The sequence below is a fragment of the Lygodium microphyllum genome, chromosome 2 (genome assembly GCF_053477565.2).
Source record: "Lygodium microphyllum isolate KBCC chromosome 2, Lygodium_microphyllum_v1.1.10, whole genome shotgun sequence".
Classification (NCBI taxonomy): Eukaryota; Viridiplantae; Streptophyta; class Polypodiopsida; order Schizaeales; family Lygodiaceae; genus Lygodium; species Lygodium microphyllum.
The window spans coordinates 163886890-163909391 of record NC_141136.1 but is presented as its reverse complement, the minus strand read 5'-3'; positions in this window follow the sequence as shown (position 1 = coordinate 163909391).

Genomic DNA, 22502 nt, shown 5'->3' with positions numbered 1-22502 from the left:
CACGCACTCAGGAAAAGGCCCAGTTTTATGCTGCGCAGCCACTGTTCTACAGGTCGGTGAATAGTTACTGTAAAAATTGCATTGTATGCTTGTGCGCAGAGACATTGGGAGTTACAGAATCATCCCTGTTGCCTGTTGATGCAAAATTGTCACTAGGAAGTGACTGTGTGGTCAAATACCACTTTCGTCAATTTTGCAGATTTTCCCTTGTGAGGGTGAAGCTGTGGTTTTTGCAGTGACAGAATTTTTTGCAGTCTTCTGTAATGGCATCTGATTCTCTTTCACAGATTGTCACTGAAAAGCTTGACAAGAACAACTTCCAAGCATGGAAGTTTAGAATGACGAATTTCCTTATGGGAAAAGGATATTGGGAATTTGTTGCAGGAAATGAAGAAGAACCAGTTCTTCCTGATGTTCCCAATCAACAGCAAATGCAGGCATTTAAAGCATGGCATGAGAGAGCCAGGAAAGTTATGTATTGGCTGTCTATCAGCATTTCAGACTCTATGATTGTGCATATTCAGGATGCAAGTATGCCAAAGGAGGCATGGGATACTTTGTCAAAAATGTATAGCACAAATACGCAAGCCAGGAAAATGCAGCTCAAGCAAGAGTTGCAAAATGTTCAAAGAGAAAATATGAGCATCAACGACTACCACATGAAGGTGAAGAAGATTGCAGATGCACTTGCTTCCATTGGGTCGCCAGTGGAAGATGATGATTTAGTTTCTGTGACCTTGAATGGTCTAGGAAAGGATTATGCACAGTTCCGAACATCCATTTCCGTTCGTGAAAGATTTCCTGATTTTGAGGAGTTGATTGCTCTTCTAATTTCTGAGGAGCAGAGAAATGGTGGTGCATCTTCTTCAGGAGGAACTTCAAAAGAAGCTGTCTTCTACTCAAATGCTGGAAGAGGTAGAGGCAGAGGTAGAGGAGGCCGATTTGGAGGCCGTGGCAGAAATCAGAATATGCAGCAAACTCAAGAAAACCAGTCCTATGGAGGAGGACGTGGTAACTGTAGAGGCAGGGGGAGCCAAAGAGGTCGTGGTGGATGGCAAAGAGGTCAAAATGCAAACAGTAATGTTGAATGCTACTACTGTGGTAAAATGGGTCATATGGCTAAAGACTGCTATAAAAAGCAGAATGACATCATGAATGGAAAACTGCAACAAGGGAATTATGCATCTTCTAGCAGACAGGGTGATGACAGAAATGAGCATTTGTTCATGGTGCAGCACATGAACAATTCTGTGACAAGTGCAGAAGAAAGCAATGATGTATGGTATGTTGACTCAGGTGCATCAAACCACATGACAGGTCATGCAGAATGGATGGAGGATGCAAGGAAAATGAAAAAACCAGGATTTGTGGAGACTGGTGATGATACTGCACATCCTATTGTGCAGATTGGAAAAATTCCCTTGTCTATGCAGGATGGGAAAAAGAAATACATGTCCGATGTATTTCATGTCCCGAATATCACCAAGAATCTGGTTTCTATCGGTCAAATGGTTGAGCAGGGCTTGCAGGTCAGATTTAATCCTCATGGATGCTTTGTTGAGGATATGAAAAATAAAGGTCGCTTGATAGCAAAAGGAAAGAAGAAGGGCAGAATGTTTACGTTGGATGCAGACATGCCTGAATTGAGTGCAGCAATGTTTGCACATGGGACCAGTGTAGTTGCAGATATTGATATCTAGCATAAACGCATTGGTCATGTTAATGTACAGCGACTTAAATCAATGTAGGCCCAAAATATTGTTGCAGGTTTGCCGAAATTCAAGGTTGCAGAAATGCATAAGGTATGTGAAGCCTGTCAATTTGGAAAACAGGCAAGGAAACCATTTCCTAGACATGTTCAAGAGAGTAAGAAGCCATTGGAATTAATCCACTCTGATGTGTGGACAACTAAAGCTGCATCTCTTGGAGGCTGTCATTATTTTGTCAGTTTTACTGATGACTATAGCAGAAAAGTTTGGGTGTATTTTATGAAAAAGAAAAGTGAAGTTTTTGGGCATTTCAAAACTCTTAAAGCGATGGTTGAAAAACAAACAGGCCTGCAGATAAAATGCCTAAGGTCAGATGGAGGGGGAGAGTACCTCTCAAATGAGTTTGCAAGGTTCCTGCAGGAGCATGGCATAAAGCAGCAATATTCATGTAGTCATACCCCACAACAAAATGGAATTGCAGAAAGGAAAAACAGGCATATTGGAGAGGTATCTCGTGCCATGCTCAATGAAAAAGACTTGCTAGATTTTTATTGGGCTGAAGCAGTTGCTACAGCAGTCTACATAATGAACAGGACTCCCACTACAGCAATAGATGGAATGACTCCAGAGGAGAGGTATACTGGTAGGAAACCAGATATTTCTCATTTGAAAATTTTTGGTTGCATTGCCTATGTACATGTGCCAGATGAATTGAGATCCAAGTTGGATCCAAAAGCTGAGAAGTGCATCTTTATTGGTTACTCTCTGCAGCAAAAAGGGTATAGATGCTATAACCCTTCTACTCGTAAGTTTACAGTGAGCAGAGATGTTGTTTTTGATGAGATGAGTAGCTGGTATAAACCAGTAAATGTGATTGATGATGTAGATGCACAAAATGGTAATGCTGCACAGAATTCACAGCAGCAATCACAAAATATTAGTGGACCTGGAGCGTCCTCTAGCAGTGGTTCACATTCTTCGCCATGGACAGGCAGATTGAGATCAGGAGAATCTTCTCAAAGTAATGCAGATAGGTATGCATGTATCACGAAAAGGAAAAGAGAAGGTTGATCAGCCCATGTTTGATGTGAATGTAGGTCACTCTTATGTGGATGGTGAATCCAGTGGCTCAGAACAGAGCATTGATGATGAGTTGGGTATTCCTTCTATTGTTACACCTGGAGTAAGGAAGACCAAGGATGTTTTGAGAGCACCTGGGAGTGAACCTACTTTGCGCAGGTCTACGAGAGCTAGGTATCCTGTGGATAGGCTGAAATATGATGGATTTACAGCCATTCACTATGCATATATGGTCAAAGTGATACAGGAACCAGAACCCACTTCTTTTGAGGAAGCCATGGGAAAAGAAAAATGGGAGAAAGCCATGGATGAAGAAATGGATGCCTTGGAAGCTAATGCTACATGGGAATTGGTACCTTTGCCTAAAGGTAAAAATGCAATTGGCTGTAAGTGGGTTTATAAGGTGAAGCACAATGTAGATGGTTCAGTGAACAGATACAAGGCAAGATTAGTAGTCAAGGGGTATGCACAAACATATGGTATTGACTATGAAGAAACATTCAGTCCGGTTGCAAGGATGGCAACCGTAAGAGCGGTCATTGCTATGGCTGCATCAAAGGGATGGTCTTTACATCAGATGGATGTAAAGAATGCCTTCTTGCATGGTGATTTGCAAGAAGAGGTCTATATGGAGCAGCCACCAGGTTATGTGCATGTTGTTCATCCTGAGTTTGTTTGCAGGTTGAAGAAAGCCTTGTATGGCTTGAAGCAAGCACCTAGAGCATGGTCTGACAAGATAGGACAGTATCTTGTCACTATTGGCTTTCAGATTTCCAAGGCAGATTTCTCACTTTATGTGAGAAAAACAGAGAAAGGTATTATGCTACTTGTCATTTATGTTGATGATTTGATTATGACAGGTGACAGTGATGAAGATATCCTTCATGTGAAAATGCTATTGAAGTAGAAGTTTGAGATGAAGGATTTGGGAGAGCTGCGTTATTTCTTGGGCATTGAGGTGATTAGATCACCAAGTGGGATACAGCTCTTGTAGAGGCAGTATGGATTTGACATGCTGTCCAAATATGGGATGACAGGCTGTAAGCCTATTTCAGTTCCTTTGGAGCAGAATGTGAAGCTGAGCACAGATGCAAGTGAGCTTCTAGAAGACCCTACTATGTACAGACGCATAGTAGGACGTTTGATTTATATGACTATTACCAGGCCAGATTTGAGCTATGCTGTTGGATTGGTAAGTCAGTTTATGCAGGCTCCAAGGAAACCACATTTGGATGCGGCTAGACGCATACTCAGGTATGTGAAGTCCACATTGCAGTATGGACTATTTTATGAGACTGGGGTTCAGATACAGTTGCATGGATACACTGATGCTGATTGGGCTGGTAGTATTTCTGATAGACGATCTACCAGTGGATATGTGTTCTCTTTTGGGAGTGCTGCAGTCACTTGGAGCAGCAAGAAACAGCCTACAGTTGCCTTGTCGAGCACAGAGGCTGAGTACAGGGGTGCAGCAATGGCTGCATGTGAGGTAGCTTGGTTGCATAAGCTACTTTATGATATGCATTAGTCTACAGATGGACCAGTTGTCATTTATTGTGACAACATGAGTAGTATATACTTGGCAAATAACCCAGTCTCTCATACTAGAACAAAGCACATTGAGGTGCATTATCACTATGTGCGAGAGAGGGTTTTACTAGGTCTTATTGATCTAGTTTATGTCAGCACAGAGGATCAGGTAGCTGACATATTCACGAAGGCATTGGGCGCAGAGAAACTGTGCAAGTTCAGAGACCTGCTTGGTGTGCAGGAATTGGGATTGAGCTCGAGGGGGAGTGTTGAGATATCGAGCTCCACTCGTGATACGCCAGGGTGACTGTTATGTATTTATGTCACCGACTTGTCAGTTGCAGACGCGGTTGGTACACCGCCCATGAATAATAGCTACATGATAGCTATCCTTATCTACTCTAGTTCATGGCTCAATTAGTATGCCACCTTAGTTAGTTGAGTTTGGTTTGAGATCCATATAGAGGGTTCTTCTATTTCTTTGTACAAGAGTTCTTTTGGCTTTCACAACTAAGAAGAGGAAAACTGTTTTCAGCCTCCACCCTTGTGTGTCTTCCCCCATTGTGCAAGCAAGAAAGCTTCAAGCGAGACTTCTTCCTTCTCTCCCACAATCTTGACATGAACAGCTAGGCTGGGAGGAATGCCTCTCAGCTCATCATAACTCCAAGCAAAGATGTCGCGGAATTCTTGAATCAAGGATACATAGTCCTCCCTTTTTGTTGAACTGAGCATGGAACCTAATTTAATTGGCCATGAATCATTCGGCGTGCCAAGGTCTAACTCAATCACATCCGCATCTCTTATCCTATCTTGAGGCTCTATCGGCTCATTTAGAGTTATTTGATAAATATCCTCTGTAGTGGACCCTTCTTTAGATTCATCACTGGATGATGTCTCACTACCAAATGGATCATCTGGTATCTCTAATTCAGTAGAGGATAAAGGAGCTCTCTCACTCTGAGGAGACTCAGGGTAAGCATCAACTATTACCGATTAGCACCTCTACCTAGAACCACTCGATCGGCGGGTATATCGACTTGACAGTCTGTTCGTAAGATCCAAGGCCTACCTAGCAAGACTCGATAGCTAGGACGTCCTGCAAATCTGATCACCCTAAAGTCCAAGAAGCATTCTACACTTGCAATTGTAACATGGACTTTAGTAACGCAACTCTCTAGTTGTCTCAGACTATCATCAGCCATTCTAAGAAGGGTGAAGCTATCTTTTTGGATGCCTAGACCCAATCTCTCCATCAACTCTGAACTCATGATATTAACGGAGGATCCCCTGTCTACAATAGCATGCTCCACCAATATTCCATCCACATAAGCTGGAACCCTCGGACAATTCTTTTCAGCATGATCAAACCAATCTTCCCCTACCCGTGCTATGCCCAAAGGTTCTACAATATACCCGATATGCAGGATCTTCTTGAATTCCTTGCGTACTCCTGGAGATAATTTAATCAATTGCAAGAGGTTCACATCTTGTTTGACTTCGCAAAGAGAACTTGCTAAATCAAAGTCATGATAAGTAGCCAAAGCTCTCTTTTCTCGCCAAACCATTATTTCTTTTGGTCTTTGGACTGGTTTTGGTGCTTCTTTCTTAGCTCTTTCCTTCTTTCTTGGCACTTCCTCATCCTTCTTAGGATCGACTTTCTTGTCAATGGGCCTTAGAGGTCCACCTTCCATGCTAGGATTCTGGACTTGCATCCCCTTATCCCCTTGCTTAGGGTTTCCCTCAACCAGTTTTCCCTTATCTTTGTCAACCTCTTTAGCCTTTTGGCCTCTTGTCACAGCTCTTAGGTTAGAGGTTTCAGCATCATTGACTCGTACAGCCTCAATAAGGCTGACTCCATTGCCTTGTGGCAACTCTTCCATAGTGGTCTTTCCCCTTTGCAATATTTGTCTTGGTACATCATTTTGCTGCAAGTTATTTCCTTACGCTCTATGATTAACACGGCCTGGCTATTTACTCCCTTGTTGGAGGGAACTAATCTTACTCCAACAGGTACCAGCTAAGTGGCCCGACTTCCCACAAATATCACATTTAACATTTGGACAGTTTCTAGGTAAATGTTGTCCACCACACCACTTACAGCTGAATCTTGAGGGTCCACCCTCTTCAGGGCGTCGACTCCCTATCAGATTCTGCTGCTTCTTCAAGAAATTGACGTCAACAGCTATTTGTCGATATTGTTCAGAAATCATGTCAGTGTAGTGCTTCATCATATCCTTAACTTCGCCAAGGACATTAGATGCACTCGACTCATAGCCTCGATCATCTACCCGTCGTTCCATTGGCCTAACAATTTGATTGGGCATTGGTTGTTGACTCACAGGGACAACATTATAATTCGAAACTTGGGCTCCAACATTTGGTGGAGCCAACTGACTTGCCATAGGCATAGTCACACTGAGAGGAGCTGGCAGCAAAGGTACATTCTGAACCATGCTTCCTCTCCCATTAGGGTTAGTCATAGGCATCCCTTGGCTTCCATTCGTCAATGGTAGATTGCCTCCAGGTACTAAACCCGCATTAACATTTATTCGAGAGGAGTAGGCCATTTGTAATCGTGCTTCTACTCCCTTTGCCCGTGTAATAGCAGTGTCTATATCAGCCAAAGCCACACTGCTCAATTGCACTTGAATATTGAAATCCAATCCATGCAAGAAGTATTGCAATTGGGCAGCTGGCGGAATAGGAATGTAAGTTTGTAACTTACGAAACACTTCCTTAAGCATCTTGGCATATACTTTCACATTCTCATGGGGGTCTTGGCGTGCTACATTCAAGACACACAACCAATATTAGCCACCTCTTTTAGGGGAATATTCTCCTCGAAAAGCTGTATAAAATTGATCAATTGCGGTTATGTTTCCAGACTCTATGCTGTGATACCATACCACAGCCCTTCCTTTTAACGTTATATTAAAGAACATCATGAGATGTCCCTCGTCTTGGATGCGGTAATTGAACATTAATCTTTGGAATTCACAAATGTGAAATTCCGCATCCTCTTCAGCTAACCCATGAAAAATTAGCAAAGGAACTCCTAATGCTGGCAAATTCGGCGTCCCTGCAGGAATTGCAATGGGTTGTGCCATGGTGACAATTGGATTAGCAATGGGAGTTTGAATTGACGGAATCACACCCCCACTTCAAGTGGGTAGACTTGGTGGAAGAGAGGAAGAACATGCGCTTCCTCCTGCACCTGACGGACTATGTGGAGCAGTTGGGTTACTAAAACCATTGCCTCTTATGTGTATCGGGCTACTCCTTTGAGGAGAATAATGACTTACGATCTCTAACCGCCGTCTAGCCCTCTCAGCACGTTCTGCTTTTTGTATTTCGGTTTGACGGTCCTTGTCAGAGGACATAAACCAACTTTCTTTTGGTCCCTAGAAACCCTAGATTTGAGAACCACCACTTATAGGCAGCTCCCGACAGACGCACCACTGATGGGACCTAAAATGGGTCGGCACTGACTATGGCACTAGCCGGACCTCATGCTCATGACACACAAACACCCTCACGGCCTCGCAGACCAGGAGCATCAATCTAATGCTAAATGACAAACTACCCTAAAGCTTAATTCATGTGTTTATAGTTTATAGTCCAACATTTCCCTTAAACTCCTCAAAGGGAGAACCCATACTTATTGGCAGTGCCACGATCACACACATATGGAGGCAACCTCTCGATAGAAACACTGCAGCCCCACTGTAGCTCTCCTACATTGCAGGGATTGGCCCTTTGATGCGCTGCTCAACATATAACACAAACGAACACAAACTCCTCTCTTTTATATTTCTCGTGTTTCCAGGAGATATACCATGTGTCCTCACTTAACAGTCCCTTAGGAAACCGACCCTCTACCCTACGGCAAGGGATAACCTCACACTCTCAATCGTGGGTCAAATTCCTAAGAAAACAATTGCTATGCAGTCCAGGAGCTTTTCCTTTGATACCATGAATCATGCATAGTGCATAATGTGAATGGTTTAGTGCACAAACAAAAGAAAATCAGCATTGTGCATCGTGCAAAACCAATCTTTTCATGATTTCCATACTAGCGTTTATGTAATGAGGAGAGACACTGAGTCTTACGCTCATGCTGCCTTTTTCTTTATTTTAAAACAACGTCCTATAGGCATGATGTAACACATAAATCAGATTTAAGATTATACTCTGACGCTCAGACTCCCCTCTCACCCTACCATTTAATGTTTTGCATTCATTGATAGGTGAAAGAGTTATTTTATGTGTATTTCTTTATAAAGAAAGCAATAAACACGGACAGAAACATAGAAACGAGGGTAAACCGAGGCCAACCTCGTGCTCTACCTTCATTATACATTGCACAAACACACATGTAATTTTTTGAAATTTTTCATTTATCGTTTCCTAATTTTCTCCCTTTTAAAACCCATTTTTCACCATTTTTTGGTATTTTCCCTCTATTTTCTTCAATTAAAAATGACTAAAAATGAAGATTGATTGCGGGTTGTGGCCCTTAGGTTCCTTGACAGCAAAATTTTAGGTTTTGTAGATGCTATGTCTCATATTTTTCCTTTATTTTGTAAAAATTCCCATTTTACCCCTTAAACGCGTGTTTTACAGGTTTTATACCATTAATTTCAGCCATATCACTTATGATTTTCTAATTTTCAGAGCATAAACTGATAAAACTCATAGAAAACAACATCATAATGCATAATCAGCCTGTGGAAACAATATTTCATCAACCAAATAGCATAAAAACTAATTTTTTCTTCATAAAAATTGAATTACCGCTTAGACTTTGTGTCTTGGGATCTCGGTTTTGGTACGGGACCGTAGGTCAGCCCTCATTCAATATCCAGCATCTTAAAAATCAGCAATCTTCATGTCTACACCGATCCGGAAGCAATCCGGTCTCATCCGGACAAGCTTTCCTTCACCATTCTTCATTTTCCTCTTGCACACAAGAACAACCCCTTAAGGGAGAGAGAGGGAGGAGAGAGAAAGACTAGAATCAGAATTCTCCATCCAGGCCACCATTGGACGGGCAAAGGGCGGTGATAAGATCAGTAGACAGAGGGAAATCAAGGGCCAATGTCAATTGCAGTGGTTGCTTTGAGGCTGACATCATGATCTCCACCCATGTTGGCGCAATTTTTGGCGCCTGTCTGGCCATGCTCCCTCCATGCTTCTCTCTCCACGATTTCTCCCAAAGTTTCATGTTACATCAAATTTTTATGGCTCCCAAAGGTCACTAGCCACTTGGTCCAAATTTTGTCCACCTCTTCGCATCTTGACTGGTTTCTTGGCCATTTCCCCGTCCGGGCTCTGATTTGAGTGCTGTAAATTTCCGCACGTCCAGCTTGACATCCCGCATTGGCTGGCAACTCCTGACAACCCACATGGTAGTCTGAAAAATTATCAAAAATCAACAAGTGTCACTCGGGCGCCTTTTAAAAGTCGTATTTCACTTGGTGCTTAAAATCGTCCTAGCTGGAGCCACCGCCTTCGATGTTGAATATTTTTCCCCTAAATTTTGGATTTTTTGGCAAATTTTAGGCACATCCCGAGCTCAAAACTCCGCTCTCACCCATTGCCAATTTTTAAGGGATAGTACAACGAAGACCTTGATCTTCATGTAGGAGAGTTTATGGTAGCATGTGTGGCTAACAATGCCAGAACCCCTCAGCATTGGTTAGCGATATTCCCCGCCACTTTCAAAGGCACGGCGTTTCAGTGGTATGAGAGACAAGTAGCATGAACTTTTGGTAGTTGGGATAGTCTGAAGTTGGTCTTTCTCACTAAATTCAGGCGTGAAGGTTTTGAAGAGCGGATGTAAGAGGAGTTCATGAACCTAAGTCAGTCCTCAAGAGAAAGAGTAGAAGCTTATGTTTTGCGAATGGAATCCATCCTAAAGAGATGGACTAACCATCATTTGGACGAAGGTATCCACAAAGGAGTGTTTCTTAGAGGCCTACAAACAGAAGTTCGCAAGTTTGTGGAATTGAGAAGACCAGTAAATCTGCAAGCTGCAATGGAAGGTGCAAGATTGTATGACGAAGTTAAAGCAAGGTTGTCAATGACTCCAGGAAGAGGAGTCTTACCTCCTCCCATGCCAGGAATGGTACGCCCACCAAATGCAGTCCAAGGGACAGTTCCCTACCCTATTCCCAGATGCAAATAGTGCTGCAATATAATGCATCTAATCCACTGTGGTCACCACAGACGACAGTGCCTCAAATGATGGTTCAACCACAACAACATTGGCCTCAAACATTTCCTCCAATGGCGACTCAACAACAGTGGAACCCTACCAATTGGAATCAACAACCCCAAGTCTCAGCAGGAGCTCTGAATCAGAACCAGAACAGAGGACCCTCTAGATCGACCCAACCAGTGTATGTAGTAATTACAGAAGCTTCACAAAACCCTACTACAAGCACTTCAGGAGGTGAAATTCTGAAGGACTACTTATCCAACTCAGTTTTGCAAGTATCAAGAAAGAGCTTATGGATGTGATTACAGAGCAGCTACAGACGCTGAAGGTGAATACTGCCAATATATCCACCCCTATGGGAGCTGGAAGAGATGTGATGCACTCTAATACATGGTGCGGAAAGCGTCATCAAGCGGGACATTTAGCCACTGAATGTACTCGAAAACCAACCATTCTTGGAGCCTTCAATTCCTACTGTTTGCGGAAGAACCATACAGAGGATATTTTCTCTTTAAAAGAGATGCATGAACAAAGACAGAAGGATGAAAATGCAAGATTCAACTTGCTGGAATCCAAAATGACGACACAAGATATTGGACCAAAGCCTAGGGAATTTGGTCCTAATTTTGGTCCAAGGAGATTTCCCTCTCAAAGTTACAGGGGACACAGTCTGGCGGTGGTCAAAGATCAGAGGTGGAATGTTATAGGTGTGGAAAAAAGGGTCATATCTCCCCGAATTGTCCAAATCCTAGACGATCTGTGGATTACAAGCCCTTATGCAGCCAATGCAAAGGAGAAGGCCACACTGCAAAGGACTCTCCAAGTCCAGCCCCTGTCAAGGCCAATGGCACTGATAGCCAACAGAAGGTACAAGAGCCTGCCTCCAATTTGGTAGAGTTGGAAGTTGCTGCTGTCACGCGCGCCAAGAAGAAGGAACCAGTTGTTCAGAACGAAAACAACTCTCCTGCCAAGACTATGAAGTTCAACCTACTAACAGAGGGGCAGAGCAGTACAGAACAGAACAGTGCAGTACAGAGCACTGTAGTGCCACAGAGTGTCACAGAGATACTCCTAGAAACAAGACCAGAGGTCCAGGAGATAGATGATATAGAAGCACCTCCAGAAACAGAGGAAGTGCCGATGCTGAAATTGCTAGAAGAAAAAGGAAAGATAAAAATGGGTGTAGCTCCATTCCCCATCCGGTTGGAGAAGCCTGTGGATCATATTACAGATTATGACTTGGTAAAAAACCTAGATACTTTTAAACCAAACTTAACATTCCGACAGTATCTGATGCTGTCTCCCAGCTACCAAAAGAAATTCAAAAGCATCTTGACAAGAAGACGTGGACTAAGGATAGCTCCTTCAACAACGAGTGACCAAGTCCAATAAGGCCCCAAAGCCTGTAAAGGAAGTAGATGTGGCTAATGCCTTCCTAGATCTTGGAACCCCAAAGATTAGTGTATGGATTGAAGAATGCTTTATTTCAGATGCATTGATTGATGGAGGTTCATCAGTAAACATAATGACAGATGTGACAATGAAGGACTTAGGGTTGCAAGGAATTCAACCTACACAATGGCTTATCAGATTGGTAGATCAATGCGGAATTAAACCGTTGGGCATCCTCCCATACGTAAAAACAACCCTTGCAAGAAGAGACTATTGGCTGACATATCTAGTAGTCAAACCAAATTCTTATGGGACCTCATACCCTCTGCTATGTTGGGAAGACCTTGGCTTTTTGAAGCGAGGGCCAAGATGGACTGGTTCAAAGGAACCCTAACCCTAGGCAGAGGACCCAACAAAGTGGTGTTGAAGTTATATGGATCGCAAAAAGGCAATGGATCCACATCCATCGAAGTCATAACTGACTCCTCCAATGAGGTAATAGATGGTACATTAGGAGATGAACATGCTGTTAAACAAATCTTTCCCAAGAAAATAGAGGCACACTAACAGTGGGCACTGTAAGCCAACTACCAAGGGAAGCAAAGTCCTTGTCCATGGGAGAATACCTCTTGCCTCAACTAGAATTAACTTCTGACATTACCTCTGACATCAAGATAGAAGCATGGATACATTGTTCTCCCTGTTACATGACAGTTGCAAAGACAAAACAGATACAGAGCAAAGACAGAGCCAGAGACAGTCACAAAAGTAGTAATAGAGGCAAAAGTAGAGACAGAGGCAGTAACAGAGACAGAAGCAAAAGCAGAAGCAGAAGCAGATGTAGAGACAAAAGATCTGTTCTTCTCCAGAGCCTCTACAGAAGTAGAGACAGAGCCTCCAGAGGAAGAGGATGAAAATGATGAGGAAAAAAATGAAGCAGGTTATGAAAGTGCAGATGAAGAATTTTCTCTGATAGTGGATGATCTTGTTGATGTCTCTACAAATACCTCAGAGACCAAAGATCTCAGGGTGTTGGATGGAATGACCATGGTTCCATTTGGGTTGGCCAATGGACCACAAAGTATGCAGAATCTACGTAAGAAATGGATTAAAGGCATAAAAATTAAGTTCACCAATGGCTCCTGTCGCCCTGACCGTTCAGTCCAGAGAAAAGTTGATGATGATGTCCCTTGTCAAACAGAAGCCAGAGCTATCAGAGCCACGGCTTCTAGAAGATCCGTGCTATGTGACATTCCTGGACACATCCTCTGAAGATGAATCCCTAAGTCTAGAAGAAATCACCACTCACATAAAGCAAACAAAGCTCTGATACCCTTCCAGCAACCTCAATAGACAAACGAGTCATCCGTCCAGAAGGAGGACACTGGTTCTAGTGGAATATCAGATGATGACACTACTCCCTTGAAAGAGTTAGACCTCTATCCAGAAGCAATCCGTGGGACATGTATCCGCGAAGTGGAAGGTGAAAGGAAAGTGATGTTCCTGGATATTGACGGTACTGAACGTCACCTAAAAGTGGATCTCAATCTTCCCGAGGAAGAACTAGTGGTCCTGCGAGACTTACTAAACGAGAACTTAGATGTGTTTGCTTCGTCATACAAAGATTTAAAGGGGATTGATCCCATAGTATGCCAATATCACATTGACCTGGAGCCTGATGCCAAACCTATAAGGCAAAGACAAAGCCATATGAATCCTAATTATTCTACTCTGGTGAAGGCTGAATTATTGAAACTTCTTGAAGCCGAGTTCATTTATCCCGTGGCTAACAGTGAATGGGTTTCACCCATTGTGGTAGTACCCAAGAAGAACGGGAAACTTCGAATATGTGTTGACTTTCAAAAGCTCAATTCAAAGACAAAGAAGGATCATTTCTCTATCCCTTTTACAGACCAACTATTGGACACAATGGCAGGTCATGAGCTGTATTTCCTCTTGGATGGATTCAGCGGATATAACCAAGTCCAAATCGTAGAAGAGGACCAATCCAAAACAACCTTCACCACAGAATGGGGGACTTATGTCTATAGAGTGATGCCATTTGGGCTCTATAATGCTCCTGCCACCTTCCAATGAGTAATGATGGGAGCCTTCCAAAATCATTTGCATGATTTCATTAAGGTGTATCTTGATGACTTTTGTGTTTATAGCTTAATCCACGAGCATTGGGGATACCTAGAGCAATGTTTTGACAGATGCCGAGAGTATGAGATTTCTCTCAACCCTGACAAATGTGTCTTTTGCGTCTCCTCGGGAGTTCTTTTGGGCCATATTGTCTCTGCACAAGGGATTACAACAGACCCTATGAAGATTGAGAAGATTGCCGCCTTAACAGCACCAACAAACCTCAAGCAATTGAGAGGATTTCTTGGCCATATGGGCTACTACACAAGATTTATTGCACATTTTGCAACCAAGGCGGGCCTACTGCACAAGCTCCTAAGGAAAAACTGATGACTGTGAAGAAGCCTTTAATACCCTAAAACAGTGCCTTATCAAAGCACCTATCTTGTAGCCTCCTAACTGGATGAAGGAGTTCCATGTTCACACATATGCATCAGTCGAAGGACTAGATGCTGTCCTATGTCAAAAGGGCCCCTCTAAATTAGATCAACCAATATATTATGCAAGCCAAAAGGTCACGGATAGGGAACGGAACTACACAGTGACAGAGCTTGAGTGTTTGGCAATGGTGTTTGCGCTAGAGAAGTTTCGACACTATCTATTGTCAATGCATTTCAAGTTCTACGTCGATCATGAAGCCCTATCCTTCCTGATGAGCAAAGCGGATGTTAAAGGACGACTGATGAGATGGTTGCTCCTATTCCAGGAGTTCAATTTTGAAGTGATCACTAAGCCTGGCCGTTCCCAAGTCCTAGCCGATCATCTATCACGGATCCCTCAAACTGTAGAAGAGGAACAGGATGATCCAAACCTTCCTGATGCTTCCTTGTTTCTAGTTGAAACAGTTACTCCCTAGTATGCAGACATAGCCAACCTCCTCGCAATTGAACAATATCCTCCAGGCATCTCAAGCCATGAGAAGAAGAATCTTCTGTTAGAATCAGCCCCCTACACCTTGCTAGGTGGTGCACTGTACAAGAGAGGCAAAGATGAAGTGCTACAAAGATGTGTTGCAGGGGATGAAATTGGCATAGTATTGAATGCATGCCATGACGAACCATGTGGTGGACACTTCGCAGGAGAAGTGACAGCCAGGAAGGCTCTACTAGCAGGATACTGGTGGCCGACCCTCCACAAGGATGCACATGACTACTGTAAGAGATGTAATGCTTGTCAGCGAATGGGGAAGCCCACCAAAACAAGTGCTATGCCACTGCAACCCATTCTTCCCCTAAAGCCGTTCGAGAAGTGGGGGATTGATTTTGTGGGTCCCATTGATCCACCCATCAGACGAAAGTAGAACAGATACATCTCAAACCGACCTTGTTCTCTTCTCATCTGATCTAATAACGATGGCGAGGTTGGTCCTGACACATGGTATTTCTACCATTCTCCTTCTTAACGGAAAAAAAAAACAAAAAAAACTGTTATGGGAGAAAAGGAAGAAATTCCCTGTCATAACAAGCCTCGTTCCAAGAAAATGTGGAAATACCCTTGGGTGGGAAGCTGACTGTGGAAAAGGTGATAACACCCGTAGTTCAGGATAGCTGATTCATCAGTAGAACCTTTCCAGCAAGTACTTTGAAGCTACCTCCCTTGGTGCACTGTCTTTGCAATTTCAGTCCGTCTACCCTTTTTAATAGACGACTTTTCTTACAAATCACTAAAGTATGAGATTTCTAGGCTACCTCCCTAGGTACGCCTCGTCTTCAAGATCCTGATGACAACAACAACCGACATAATTTTCATCACTAACCCCTTGAGTGATATGAGCTTTCATCCTAATAGGATGGGGACGTGAGTATGGGCTGCCCTCTATATCTTTCAACAGAGCATGAGACAGAGGGTGGATTGAGTGACCAGTTTTTCCCTTCAAATCAAATGAGAGGTGATATGTGTGAATGGAGTGTTGCATGCACGGGATGGGCCTTTCAATTCACAATGCACGATCTGTTCCTGTGCACTACACCATAAGGCTCCTTGGCCTTCCTTCTTGCACTGTATGCCGGCACAGGGCAGGATGCACAGTTGCACCATCAATTGCGCACAAGGCATACAAGCTCTGCACAAGTGACAGTGAGGATTACATCAATGGGTTTCAGGAATGGGCTACCTTCTGTATCTTTCAACAGAGTGTGAGACAGAGGATGGGCTGAGTGTGACTGGTGTTTCTTCAATCAGTTATCGTGAGGTGAGGATTGAGGGACGTTACAACCATTGGAGTCAGGTACGTTTCTGTTTTCCTATGCACCCATGGGATGAGTCTCTTCCATCAACACAGGACATGTCACTCTGTTCGGTACACTGCACCATGAGGCTCCCTAGCCTTCCTGCTTGCACGTATGCCAGACGAGGTTGGACGCACTAATGCACCATCAATTGTGCACCCTAGCATACTCCCTCTGCACCATCCCCTTGTTGATTCCTAAACTGGGTGTGAGATCTAGGTTACCATCATTATTACCTCGAGTGTTGTTAGTAATGGAGTGAGTGACTGTTTTTTCATTCCATTTGAGTGATTGTGATTTGAGTGCAATATCCCTCGTCATCGACAAATTTCCTGCAATTCCTTCAATCAGCCACCTCCCTGGGTGCTGCCGCATGGTCCCTGCCACAAAGGACGTGTGCTGTGAAGACACCTTGGTACCTCATGCAGCCGACAACGACACAAGACGCAACCTTGATAGTCGACATTACTCCTCGGCAATATGGGTCAAGTTTTCTAACCCTACACCTTTTGTTTCTCAATGACGGTCATGTCTTAAGTGTGGGGACGTTCGTGATTGTTCTGATGTGTGGTACTTGGTCCTTGTTGTTCGGTTTACCCTTCCTGTTAAGGTTTTAAGTGTGGGGACGCGTCCCTACATGTCTATGTCGCATACCCCCATGCATATACCCTGCTATGATCATGCATCTATGCCATGACTTCATTTTACCCTGATGGGGTCCCTTTCCCACTCCTCTGTTCTATTTCACTCTGTCCTTGAAGCTGCTCCTTGATTGTTTGCCCTTATTCCTTGTTTTGAGGTTTTTCCATGTGAACGTATCCTACGTTCACTGAGACTCACATCCAGCCTTACAACCATGTTCGTCCCTTTGAACTATCCATTTTTCCTTTTAACCAACCCTTGTTCCGACAGACAATTCTAAAGTTATTAATTCTTCAAGCAATTCCCGTAAATTGGACGGTTTTCCATGTGAACGTGGCTTTATTGCTTTGGAACATTGATCTGATGTACCAGCCCTACCTTACCAATTCTTTCTGACATTTTTTCTTTTTACTCCCTATCATTCCGATGCACTGTTCATCCGTTATTAATTTTTGCGGATTTTCGAGCCCTTTCCGTGCCTCTTTTTCACATTTTTTCATGTGAACATGCCCTATTTTCATCAAAATTCTAGTTTCATTTGACCGCCGTGTCTCACCAACCTTTCCCCAACTTTTCTCTTTTTCCTCCCTCCTCTTCCAACTGCTAGATTTTTAGTTATTAATTTGTCCGAGTATTTTCGGGTGTATTTTTGTGTTTTTTCCATATGAACCCCTCCTCATTCCCCCAAAACTGAGTTTTGATGCACCAGCCTGTGAATCCCTTTCCTGGTGACATTTTTCCTATCCATTTCACTTCGTTCGGACAATTGATTCTTTCCATATTAATTTATGAGTCCATTTTCGAGTCCGTTTTTGGGGTTTTTCCCATGTGAACGCATTCTATCTCCATCGGAACTATGTTTTGCTATGATAGAGTTGTTGCACACATTCTTTTGCACATTTTTTCTTCTTTTAGCACTTTGTTCTGATGAGTGGATTTTTCGATATTAATACACGTATGTGTTTTCGGGTCTGTTTTTTGCAGTTTTTCCATGTGAACACCTTGATTTTGCCTCGAAACCCATGTCTCATTTTTTTATCATTTTCCCTCGTCTCTCGGCACATTTTTTCCTTTTATGGTTTTTTGATTCGACGTGCATTTTGGGTTTTATTAATTTTTCTTCCTTTTTGCCATGTGGTCGCATTTCTCGTGTCACGCATAAACGCGTATGTTTTTGGTTTTACATGCCTCGGGATGCCCCCGTGGCGTCTATGGCTCGGGTGTCACCGTCCTTGCCTTGTCTGATCTCGCCAATGCAAATTTTCTTACTCTCGCCCCGCACATGCGCGTGGGACAGGGGTGCGCTCATTTTTCCCAACCATAACAATTTTAAAAAAAACCACAAAACAACACAAAAGAAAATAAATAAATAACTAAATAAAATAAAAACACTAAGGTGCTTTATTTTTTCCAGTCAATGGTGTTTGCTTTTTTGACTGGATTCCTTGCATTTGGGACTACTCAGTGCACCCTCAGTCTCTTGCATATGCACCCCTACCAGGTATCTATTTTTTTAGCTTTATTTATTTTGGTCCTCCCTTAACCACAGTTAATTGTTAAAATAAACTTTATTCACTCACTTTTCTACGCGTGCTCATGCTAAATACACATTTTTCTAATAACTTAAAAATCAACCCGCCATTCACTTTACACGTGCTACGTGTGCTTTAGAGGCACTTTAATTTTTATTAAAAAATGAACCAGCCGTCACAAAAAAACACGTGCTAGCAAAAAAGCGCTCCATATCACCATTAATTTCCAATTAATGAATTTGCATTTAGAGACCCGAGTCTAGGTATCGTAGTCCGGGTTTCGTTTAAGCACCATTTCACCCTAATAAATTGTAATTAAAAATTTAAGAAGAAACCGTCGTTTTCTTATTAAGGTTTATAACCTAATAAAATTTCAACCATTGTTAATAATTTCTTAAAATGAACCCTTCATTAAAACCATTTCCCCTCACTGCAGTTTTTTTATCCTTTTTAATAAATACGCTTCGTGGGATGGGCACCTATAGTCCTTTAAGTTGACATTGTTGGTCAAAGTTATGGTTAGGTCCTGATTAGGTTTTTAAGGTATAATGTTTGCATGTGTGATACAATTACGGGTGTGGTTTGTAGTTTTTCTTCTTTTTTGCCTGATACAGGGTCTTGGGTGCTTGTTTGTTGTATTACATGAAGTTTTCGGTCGCATATGTGTAGAGGTCATGCCGAATTTTTTCTAGGATGTGGGTTGTTTGGGGTGGTCAATTGGTTAGTTACGTCTGTGTGTGTGCTTCTTTTTATAGCTATTTGGTTGTTTTGTAGGCATTCTTTGTGATTGTCTGTGTTTGTGGTGTGTATGTATTCCATCTGAATGGCGCCTCACGCTCCTCCTCCTGTCTAGTATGTCCTGTTGATCAGTAGGGATTATTCTTCCCTACTGGCTTTTGAGCCTATAGCGAAAGCAGGCCTTGCAACTTTTGTGGATGCTTCACTCCCTTTGATTCCAGACGGTCCATTCCTGTGTGATGAGTTTCTTGCATCATACAGTAAGAAATCGGGCTTGGTTCGTGGTGCTTCCATGGTATTGACACCTAGAGGGTTAGGAAAGGCTTTGTCTCTTCCCTACAAAGGAGATCCCTTTGTTACAGCCAGACAATTATTCTCCAATGATGAGATTCTCAAGCTGTTACAGAAGCAGACCAAAGAGGTTCTGGATGTCAAGAAGTGATTAACACTTCAGGAGTGTCTTTTTCCATGATCACTGATCCTCTTTGGAAGTTAGTCTACCAATTTCTCCAAGACAGGTTTATGCCTGCCAAAACACCATCCCACTATTTATCCAAAGAGCTACTCACAGCTTCCAGGATGGTGTTAAAAGGGGTGGCAATTGATTGGAGTACTTACCTGCGTACAAAGATGGACCAACATTTTGTCAAAGTGACCAGAGGGAATGTCACAAATGTCACTTATGGTTCTTATTTATATGCTTTCTTGATATATTCTGGCCTTAAGAAGGATGTGCTTTCCCCTCCTCCATCTGATCCGATTCCTCCCCCTCCACCTTCAGAGGATTCAAAACCTATTGACATAGAGGATCTTGATTCCCCTCCTCCGTTGGTCATTCAACGGAAGCGCTTGAAGCGTGTGGTAGATAAAACTCCCTCAGTCATTCCTTCAGTCACAATTCCTACTACTTTTGGCAGTGACCTCCTTGCCTACCTCACATGCAACAATTTATTCAGGGCACATCGAGAGGGTTCTTTGGACATATCAGTTCCTTCACTGAATAGTTTAGTGTCAGGAGATACCACTCCTTTCCTTTGTAATGGCATCCAGAGTTCTATTGAACTCTCAGTGACAACTTGTGTTCAACATGTATATGCTTCTTTCTATGAAGAATTGATGCAATCCAAAGACCAGTTGCATAAGGCAGCCTCAGAGTTAGCCTCTGTTAAAGACACTCTTGCCGATCTGTTTAAGCAGATGGAGCAGCAGACACAAATGATTGAGACCCAGAGAGAAGAAATATCTTCTTTGAAGATTCAGTTAACAAAGCTCAGTCAGAGGTCACTAGAGTCTCAGAAGAGAAAGAGAAAATGTCCAAAGAAACTCAAGAGTTTAAGACTCTTTTAGATACGAACCTGTCAGCTTTGCAGACTGCTCATAATACATTGGAATCACAAGCTTTCCAGATTAAGCAATTGCAGGACTAACTAGCACAATCGCGGTCCATTCCTCCAAGCCCCAATGTTCCTATGATTCCTTCTATATCTCAGCAGGACTTGGCAGTTCTCCAGAGACAGACCACATTTTGTCCGTTGTTTCAAGATAAAGTGGAAAGATTGCAGTCGAGGATGGATTTGTTATGGTCTACATTTGAGCACTTTCAGGAGTATGTTCCTCCGGACCATTCCTTTTTTGTCCACTATAAGTTGCACAAGTTGGCCTTCTATATGAAGCTTTCAATGATGGATCTCCCTCTTCTAGAGGATGGTTGGAGTGGGGCTTGGTCTTTTGATTTGCTGACAAAAGTTGTGCCTATGGTCTTTGAAGATTCTATAATGACAAATACTATGTTGCTGTCTTACATGTATCTACGAGTTGATTTGTTGATTTCAAATGATGTAGATCCAGCTTGGTATGTGGGGGATGTGGTTTTGCAAGCTACCTTATATGTCAACTATTTGGAGTTGAGGATAGATGACATATTCTAGTGTTATTCTTCTAAAGTGGCTACTTGTTCGGACACTTCATGGCATTCAATGATTGATCTGTGGTCCTGAACCAACGTCAGAATACAACTTCTAATTATGTGCAGAGCACTACCCAACTAAGGGTGAATCTCCTAGCTTATCTTTCCAAGAACCATCCATTTGATTTATCCTTCTTTGATGCCTACCATAGATGATTTGTTTTAGGTCCCTATGTTCCTAGCCTATTGTACTACCAACAAATGGCCCATCGCTATGATACTTATTTTTCCCTTTATCAATCCAACTCAAGAGCTATCTTACCTCTCCTTTTCCAACCTTAGGGTTTTCCTCAAATTCCTATATTTATCTATTGTTCTTCGATGAGTCCTTCTCCATGGATCATTTTCGAAATCACCAAGCCTTCAAAAGGTATCACCTTCATTGATGCCTTTGCAATGTATTTTGGATGATTCTTAATGATATATATATCTCTCTTTTTGGAGGTGCCATTCAGATGGTTGTGTTTGTGTGTGTGTTGTAATAATCTTATGTGATGAGTTCGTGCTGGTTGAATAATTTGTTCGAGAGCTCTTTTCAACTATTGATGGTGATGGTGGATGGCAAGCCTATGATGGAAATTTGAAGAACCTCTTATATCCTTTACGACTTTGTTATGACTTTCAATTGTTTATCAAATGTGTTAATGAATAACGAAGTTTTCCTTTAGTAGTATTTTTTCTAGAGATATAGGTGATAAGTTGGGGCCGTGGTTTGGTGAGATTATTGAAGATATTGAAGAAGATCAAAATTGAGCTATTTAGTGAACTTATATTATTCTTTTCCTTAGGTCGTGAGGACTTCCTTTCTAAGTGTGAGGATATGTTGAGAGTGGAAAAAGACTGAATTTTTGACTGATTTTTGTTGTTTTTTAGGTTTGAATAATTGATTTTTGATGGATTTAGAGTGATGTATGGTTGTTAATGGAAGTTTTTGAGAGTGTTTTGGATTATATTAATTATTTTTTGAAAGGTAATGATGATTCTTAGTGAAAATATGAGGCTCTGTGATGTTTTGATAGGTTTTGTTGAGGTTCTGATTAGTTCTAATACCTTCTGTATAGCTTCTGTTTTGTTCTGATTTTCTTCTGTATGAAGCATGGATTGATGATTGATGAAGGTTGAAATCTTTTGAAAGCTTATTGAATAGTTTTTGATAGTTTGGAATGGTTTTAGTATGAGTTATGAGGATTTGTTATTCTTTGATGACCTTCTGTAACCCTCTGTAAACCTTCTATAGAGCCTCTGTAATTGTTCTGTATCTGCTCTATTCCTATTCTGTACTGTTCTGTAGATCTTCTGTAAGTGTTTTGTAGAATGTAT